Source organism: Eptatretus burgeri, chromosome 2 (genome assembly GCF_056783735.1).
Source record: "Eptatretus burgeri isolate ZD-2024b chromosome 2, Ebu_testis_v1, whole genome shotgun sequence".
Taxonomy (NCBI): domain Eukaryota; kingdom Metazoa; phylum Chordata; class Myxini; order Myxiniformes; family Myxinidae; genus Eptatretus; species Eptatretus burgeri.
The window spans coordinates 125,032,166-125,041,376 of NC_140962.1; the positions used below are offsets into that span (position 1 = coordinate 125,032,166).

The window sequence follows — 9,211 nt, forward strand, 5'->3', positions numbered from 1 at the left end:
GCGACGGCTACTATTCTGGGGAGTCTGGTGGGAGCCGAGATAGCTCCCCCCCCCCCCCGCCAGTCTTCTCACCGGACCCCTGGCCCACAACAATATATATATATATATATATATATATATATATATATATATATATATATATATATATATATTGTATATACATATATACTGCAGAACACAAATCGCCTTGTTTGCACTTCCAAAAACTTTCAGTTTAGCAAGACTTGGGCAAAATTGTATGACAACTTGAACAATCAAATTTGCCACGTGCTCTGAGAGTGGAGTATCAGCCATATTCAGATAAAATGGCGGAACCTGGTGATTCAACAGTAGAGTTAACTTCGTCCAAAATAGCTCTTTGTTTCATGCATCTTTTTCTCAAAGATCATTCTAAAATCGTACTTTCTCCAAGAAGAGTTGGGAGATCAGAGGTTCAGCTCTGGACTGTTCTGTTTGACTCATTGGCTTTGGATGGTTGTCATTGTGTCTGTAATTCAAAGTTCACGAACAAAGCTAATGTAGATCGTGCTTGGAAATGCAAAGCAAGAGTTGAAAAGACCCTTCCCATGTCTTGGTTTTTTCTTCTCAAGACTGCATGGGGTAAGGTGTTCTGTGAACTCTAATTATTTTCTTCTTTATTTTAAAGAATGCCCAGCAACTGAAATATGTATTGTCCTACTCTTAGTCCAGGAGCAAGGACCTGAAAAAACAAATGAAATCGTTCAACACTCCCTACAGAAAAGGTTTGACTTGACAGGGTGGTAGAATAGACCCTATAGAACACCTCCAGGTAGTATGTGGTTTCAAATTGTGGTGTCATTAAAATTATACAGGCCATTATACATACCAAGGGTACTTACCAAGAGGGTCACTGTGGGCCAGCAAAATTTAGGGGGAGGGGTAACGTAAACGTGAATATCTTTGTCAAGACTCAACCAATTTTCAATATTGAGGTATCATTGGCTTCGTATTATAATTCTCTTTCAGAATATGTACAGAAATGTCGATATTCATTCAACTGTACAACCACAAGAGGTAAAAATCACAAACAAATCAAATATTATGAGCTTTTTTATATTTTCGGCATCTTTTAGAGCATACTAAGTTGTCAAGTCAAACTTTTCTGTAGTGGGTGTTGAACAATTGAATTTTTCACAGGTTCATTCTGCTGGACTAAAAAATGCTGTGTTAGTCTATTTTTTATGAAATTCTTATGGATTAGATAATTACAAAAATAAAGTTTTAAAATGTCATGTTAATAATGATGGTAAAAGAGGCTGTGGGTTAACATAGTTGCTTTTCTGTGTCATTCCAGATTGAACATTTGAAAGAATCCTACTAGCCAATTGAAGCAATGGCCAGTTCAGAGAGTCAGGCAGTAGTGCAACTTTAACCTGTAAAGAGACAGAAGTTGACGAATTTTCACAAGTGCATAATTTGTCAGATGGACTCAAACGAGACACTGAGGAAAGCCCGAGATACCTCCATACAGACACTTGTTGCAGCACTGGAACTCCGACGAGATGAAGTATACGAACGTTTAAAATCAGATTTTGACAGTTTCGCAACCGTGGATGTTAAATGGCACTCAAATTGCAATGAAAAATGGACAAGCAAAGAAAACCTGCGTTACATGCAGAGAAGTTCTGCATTCTCACCGACACCAGCAGAAGAATCTAAGATTGGCACACAATCTGAAACAAGTTTGACGGAGACCTCCAGGGTATCCAGGTCCCAGTCAATGTCCACTGGCTGGACCATGTGCTTCTTCTGCAAGAAGAAAACAAACAGAAGGGTAAAGGAGATGACCATGGTCAAATCTTTGCAAGCCTGTGAAACTATTGTGCAAGCAGCGGCTGCAAAGGGCGATGAGGACATGTTACGGACTACTGGTGCTGTCAGTAACGATCTAGTGGCAGCAGAAGCTAGATACCACAGAGCTTGCCATGCCTCATGCATCAGCAAAGCTAATCTGCAGTATGCTGGCTTCCATGAAGGGAGACAAGACACTTGTTACGATATGGCATTCAAGCAATTGGCTGAAGATATCTCTGCTGACCTGAATGGTGGGAAGGCCTTTGATATGACGACAATTCTTCTGGACAGATAAAATCATTTTCTGCGTGGACAGGGAGTGGCAGTCGACAGCTACACTACCCAGCAACTCAAACTTCGACTAAAGAAACACTTTGGAGATGACATTGTCTTCCATAAGCCATATGATCTTAGTAAGTCCAAGCTTTTGTACTCAAGCTCCATATCCCTTCAAGATGTCATCAACTCTGCCTATCAGTGTAACACCGCAACAGCCACGGGTACCAAGATGGATGATTGTGGCAGATGATAACAGCGATGGATGATTGTGACAGGGATCTGCTGTACCACACTGCGAAACTCATCAAGTCGGAGATCAATGAATGCCAAGACATATCAGTCCGACCACCTAATATCATGGATCGAACCCTGACAAAATCCAAATCTGTGATACCAGACAGTCTTTACTGGCTACAACGCTGGGTTATTGCCAAACCAGAAAAGGAAGATGAAGATGAGTTTTCAGCACCAGAATATAGCAACTCATCAGATGAAAGACATGTTTTGATGCTTGCTCAGGATGTTGTACACTGTGCGACTCATGCTAGAACTAACATGCCCAAGCATGTGGCCCTGGGAATTGCAGTTCGCCATATGACGAGGTCAAAACAGTTCATTACCATGCTGAGCAGAATGGACCACTGTGACTCCTACGATGATGTTGAGGCAACCGACACAAGCCTTGCACAGGAGATCCTAGCCAAGAGCGACATCTTTGGTACGGTATTGCCATCAAACATGTCATGCCATGCACAGAAGCATGTGCATGTATGGCCGAAGAAACTTGTGAAAATCCAAGAACAATCTTTGAATCCAGTGGTGAAGAAGACGCTGACTAAAAGTTACAACAGATGACATCTTCATGCTTCCATGGCGAATGTGATTCCTTGTTGCCAGACACAAATATTACAAACCGCTCTGAGGAATGTGCTTCCGTGCAACCATGCACAACTATTATGATTCGCTCTCACTAATGTGCTTCTGTGTTGTCATGCACAGCTCCCAGTGTCGACCATGATAACTATTATCATCCACGATGATGAATGAGTAGCTTCCGTGCTGCCAGAGACAACTATTATACTCGGCTTTCACTAATGTACTTCTGTGTTGCCAAAGACAACGATTATGCTGGGCTCTGATGTATGTGCTTCCGTGTTGCTATACACTAGGAAAAGACGAACGCTAAAAATAACAGTTGCAATTTTCTTTATGCGTGCCTCTGGATGTATATGAATTTCTGCAGAACAATACTTTCTTTAGCGTTTGATTTCCAAAATGTATACATACCAGTAGTAATTGAGAAACACCGTTCACCTTCATATGAGAACACAATTAAAAATGTCAGAAAGTTTGAATTAGTGTGATATTTTAGCTTTGGTGATGCCATGGCAAAGGCCATTTTCAAATATCTGTACATACTCTGATAGAGAATTATAATAGGAAGCCAATGATACCTCAATATTGAAAATTGGTTGAGTCTCGACAAAGATATTCACGTTTACGTTACCCCTCCCCCTAAATTTTGCTAGCCCACAGTGACCCTCTTGGTAAGTACCCTTGGTATGTAAAATGGCCTGTATAATTTTAATGACACCACAATTTGAAACCACATACTACCTGGAGGTGTTCTATAGGGTCTATTCTACCACCCTGTCAAGTCAAACCTTTTCTGTAGGGGTTGTTGAACGAATTTCCTTATTTGGCCTCATATGAGAAAGGCCACTGGACTCTCTGAGCAAGGTGCATTTCCTCGCGACAGCAGAAATGCTGTGACAACTTCCTGGCTTTCAAAAAAGCAAAGTTGTCTTTACCAAAGGACAATTTGGATGTACTGTAAGTTGTGGTGTCTGTGCCAGGACCTAGAAATTGTTGCCAAATATAAGGCTCGCATCTCTCGCTTTCCAGCAAATCTGTTTTCGTTTGATTTACATTCATACAGTTTTTATTCACTTGGTGTTGGAACTAATAGTAGTACTCTAATGTCGATAATGTGTTCCCTTTCAAGGAACTTTAATGCTCGAGAAGACCATGAGTCCCATCAAGCCTGTGTAATTGTTGCCAACCAATGGTTGTGTTTACTTTTACGAACACTCGAGCACCTATACAGATCGATTACTCTGTTTTTACACTCAAGTGCTGAGAGATTCTTAAAAGCTCATGATTATTCTGGGTGTTCACTATCTCTTTAGAAAGAATCACCTGTCATACTTGTGCAAATCCAAAAACATTTTCAGCTGCATACACAAATAGGGCTGGCAGAATAGCTGAGAGGTACGCACACTTGCCTCTAAGCTGTCAAATGTTGGTTTGAATTTCGGTTTGGCTATAAACTGTCATCCTGGTGTTACATAGGCAGGGTGATTCATCAATGTGTGTGCTGTCCCTTGGGTAGACATTATACTGAGTATCCCCTCGACCAATCAAAAACCTCAATGTTAAAGATTGCACGGTGTCCTTCCCGAAGAGTCGGTGAGCTATCGCCGGGACCATGAACACCAAATAAATTACAAATTCCTGCCCTGACTTCTTGAGTCGGAGTGGTGACCCGACTCGGTGTTGCTGAAGCGGTAATGAGTCAACATTCCAACGCTCTGCATAATTCATGGTACATGATGATGATACACAAACAGTGGAATGACGTCAGCCTCTGCAAGTATTTGCCTTTTCCTCTGGAGATGCACAACGTGGTTCTTGCTCGGTTTGGTTCTTGCACAGATAACTTTCCTTTTTCTCGTGGAATCAAGACCTAAGAATAGCTGGTAGGTAAATAAAGAGTGACCTGTGGACCTTTTTGTATCATTGTATCATGACTATCATATCATGACCATCGACCATGAGTGTTTCCCTTCCCTTTATTTGCTAGATGTGGCCATTCGTGCATTCATCTTGTATTCAAGATTTTTCCGAAGAGCTGCTCATGAATGATTTTTTTCTCTTCAACATTCACAATAATTCTCATTGGTGAGCTTTTCACACCATTTCTTTTTGTCAGGGCTTTTCAGCTCTGGCCTGGACAAATCCCTTTGAATGTGAACACTTTATCAAATTTAATTTCTCTTACATTTGTGTTTGTATTTAACAAGATCATTGGATCGCAAAAGCTGTGAGTGTCAGTTTGGCAAACTTAGTTTGGCAAAAGTGAGGGTGGCTGAGCTTCCACAGCAACGTTGAGGCAAATGTCACAATTTGTCAGGAGAAGAGGTAAGCGTGAAAAGAAGCGAAAACTGTTTGACGTTTTGGTTTTGTTTCTTCAAATATTTAGTGGGAAATATGTTCAGGACAGCAGAATTTTTTTGTTCATAAATGCTTGGAGAGGAGTAACTTTGAATTGCTAAAACAAGGTACAAGCCCAGTTCTGTTCTGCTCTTGCATATGGCACCTTGGCTGCCAAGGTAGCTGCCATTTCTTGGAAGCACAGCTGCCACTAATGCTGTGCCCCTCTACCAGTACACTGGTACTCGTTTCGCTGACCTCAGAAGGATGACAGGCTGATTCAACCCCACCTAGTGTTAATTGAGCAGCCAAAAGGGCTTCACTCAGGATCCTGAGATCGTGAGCCAGCCACCCAAGCCACTAAACCAACACCCGGCCCTTTCAAGCCTGCTCAATTGTATTAACAATATCCTTTTTTTAACATCATCAGAAAACTAATGATCTGTTTAACACATTCAGGCAAAGAAAGAAGAGGTAGGGAAAAGGAAAGACATCGTCGAAGTATGATTTACCGTATTATGTGGCAATCTAATGCAGACTTGGTGAATGTAAAACATACCACATGAAGGTGTGCATGGTTAAACATCTTTGGGATCACTTGCCAATGCACTAAATGCAGTGAAAACAAGCCAGAGCAGGAGTAAGTAATGAAGCCAGATGTTGATCCAACGTGTCGGGTGATATTACATTCGCACGGATATTGCTTGGAAAGTATAACTAAATGCGTTCACAACCGAGTCCTTTTGCCTAAATTTGGAGTGCCGGGTTTTCTGAGTGAGATGTAGCTTTAGACTTTGGGACAGTTGCTAGATGGCATTGACATCATTCACATTGAAAGAGAAACCTAACTGCTAACTGGTAGACGTGCCATGGATAAATGCTGATAATTCTGACCAACAGTCTGCCCAACAAATTAGCAGATTTGATGCTGGCCAGATTCTGTGAGCTGACAGAATCAGAAAACCCAAACCAGCCAAATTGTCTAATTGTCACGTCTTTTATTTTTTTTTTCTTCTATGAAAAGAAGTTGAAGTTTTTACTTTCCAGATGGTTATCCTCACGAGAAGAAAAATGGCAGACACCCAGACTTTCAAAAAAATAAATAAAACGAAATTGCTTACTATGTGTACACCAATCATAACGTGCATTTTCCTTCTAAAGATAGCCTGGCTTCGATGTACACCTGCCTTTAACAGTTTCAATGAGTGTGTGCATTTTATAAACAGGTGTGCTTTCATGAGGCCATCATCATCATCATCATCATCATCATCATCATCATCATCATCATCATCCCTGCCTTGTGCACAGTGTTGGTGCTGCCAAGCAGTTACTAGGCTAACACTCTGGTCAGATCGACACTCTGACTCATGAAGTTAGGGCAGGAATTTGGAATGTGCCCATTGTGCCAGCAACATCTCACCTACTCTTCACAAATCACGCTGTGGGATGTTTAACATCCACCACTAATACTGGTAGATGGGACGCCCAGTTTAATGCCCATCATCATGAGGACATACATACACGTTTTAGCAAAGCTGCTGCTTAAGGTGTGTATATATATATATATATATATATATATATATATATATATATATATATATATATATATATATATATATATATGTGTATGTATATCATAATGAGATGTGATAGTGCATTTCCAATAGACCTAATTTGTCACTGGAGGCCGGCAGTATATGAAAGGTCTCTCATGGCATATTGTGTGATTCTTAGAGCTTAACAGAGTCGTCACAGTAGTTATAGACCAAGATGGGTAATAAGGCAAAATGGTAGACTGGATACTTGACCCAAACAACAGTGAATTTTACCATCTCAGATTCCCCCATCCAAAACATCATCTTTTCTACCCTAATTAAAGCCTCCCCCCCCCCCCCGCACTGCCCCCTCCAAACACCTCTTTCCAAATTTCCAGTTTTTCCTTCCTGAGAGTTTGCTTCTGTATCCATCTTGTCCATCCTGTGCATTCTTCCCTACCCTTCAACCGTTATTTGGCCAAGTGTCCCTCAATTTGGTCCCTCAACCATGCCGTTGGTGTGCTTCTCCACTGTCCTTCTACTGTTCCTTTTTGTTCTATTACGTCCTGGTCCATTTTTTGTTCTATGTCCTCCACGACCCTCGACTTTGCAAACAAACAAAAAAAAGAAAAGAAAACAGGATTTTGGAATTTGACCATTGTACCAGTTTGAACGAACTGCTCATGTACAAGATCACGAGGAATATTTAATGGTCACATTTAAGATGGCTCTTAAAGCTTTACGGCCTTTCTGCAGGATGATGCGCGCCACCATGCAGTGCCATAATCTTCCAACACTGCAGTAGATTGTGTCGTTGGATACGTAAGAGTAGAGATGTCACATTACCACTGACTTTACATGCTGCCCAATTACATTAATGAAGGTAAATATTTGCTTAAATTTACATATTTGGTGCGGCATTTTTCGGATAGAACAGAAGGAAATACTGTTGGTACTTGGTCAATGTCTTTCAAAGTATTGTTGGTTTGTTAGCAAATGTGTAGTGCTACATGGTAAAATTATTTGGCATTCTCCCTCAAAATTTGTCGTGTCTTAGTCTGTACATTATACAAATCATACAGGTGGTGTCATGTTTCAGGAGATGGTGCAAGGATGGTGTCCAATGAGCACAGATGTAGGATAAAAAAAACACCATAAGAGTTTTACCGCCCAGTAGCAGGGACCAAGATAAAAGCCAGCATCTTTCCCACATGCTCTTTCATCTCTGCCTGTGAATGGGATCCAGGTTTGGAGAGATTCCCTGTGCAGGTGTTTTTGAACAAGCTAAGGTGTTGAGTGCAATGTTCTGCCGTCCATCTGCCATGGCCGATCTGCAATGGAGACCATTTCACATCAATGTGTACAGTTACAGTATTTCGACCAATATGTATCATACAAGGCTGTACTTACATGAGAGTTTAGAGAATGTTGTTTTCTGATGACAGCATCCTCAAGATTACTCAAATAACATTGCAATGCTTATTGGTTCACACAAGAATAGTTATTGTTGTTTTGTCTATGTTAATGGGCTGGCAGGATGGTCTCGAGGTATGGACGCTCACCTCTAAGCTGTCTATCCTGGGTTTGAATATTGACCCAGCTATAAACTGTCAACCTGGGGTTTTACAGGCAGAAGGATTCATAAATGTGTGTGCCATCCAATGGTTGGATGTTAATCAGGGCGTCCCATCTTCCAGCATTAGCTGGTGGACATTAAAGATCCCACAGTGTTCTTTGTGAAGAGTAGGGGAGCTATCACTGTCACCCTGAAAAATTCCAAATTCCTGTCCTGATATCCTGCGTCGAGTGGTGACCCTACCAGGATTGTAACCTGAGCCAAAAAAACCCCGCTTCGCCAGCACTGATGCTCTGGTAAAGTATGGTTCATAGTCTATATTCGTGATATTATTTGTCATTCAACGAAGAACATTTTAAAATAACCTGAAAAATGATTGGGATAACACTTGTGTCACTTGCAGCAAGTGGATATAACGAGTGAGAATGTACTAGTACACTGCTCTTTGTACACTGAATCCTTTAGCGTCTTTCCTCCCTGAGTTAGTGCCCCTTTCTATGAATTACAAGGACATTATTACCCATGCCCATCCACAATGTCTGATACATATGTGCTGATTCTTTTCAATTATGTTCCACTCCAGTAAAATAGAGGATATTCCTGTGAAATTGAATGTCTATTCTGGGCCTTCTGTGAACTTATTGGATCATTATTATGATTACAATAAGCTGTGCTAAAATGGCTACTGTCACACCTTCTCCAAAACAGCTCCCACAATTATTTTTCCACATGTTTCGTGCACGCCTTTACCGACGATCAGTGTATTTGACAGTTGTTTGAAATACTGTTGGAG

General features: G+C 41.0%; 1 long non-coding RNA gene across 1 annotated transcript in view; it reads right to left on the reverse strand.

The window, feature by feature from the left end:
• Window positions 1–8,172, reverse strand: part of LOC147033000 (uncharacterized) — a 45,199-nt gene extending 37,027 nt beyond the window's left edge. Inside the window, exon 1 of the long non-coding RNA XR_015052218.1 lies at window positions 8,010–8,172. This is a non-coding gene — a long non-coding RNA (uncharacterized LOC147033000). The remainder of the gene's footprint in view (window positions 1–8,009) is intronic.
• Between the last annotated feature and the right edge of the window lie 1,039 nt (window positions 8,173–9,211).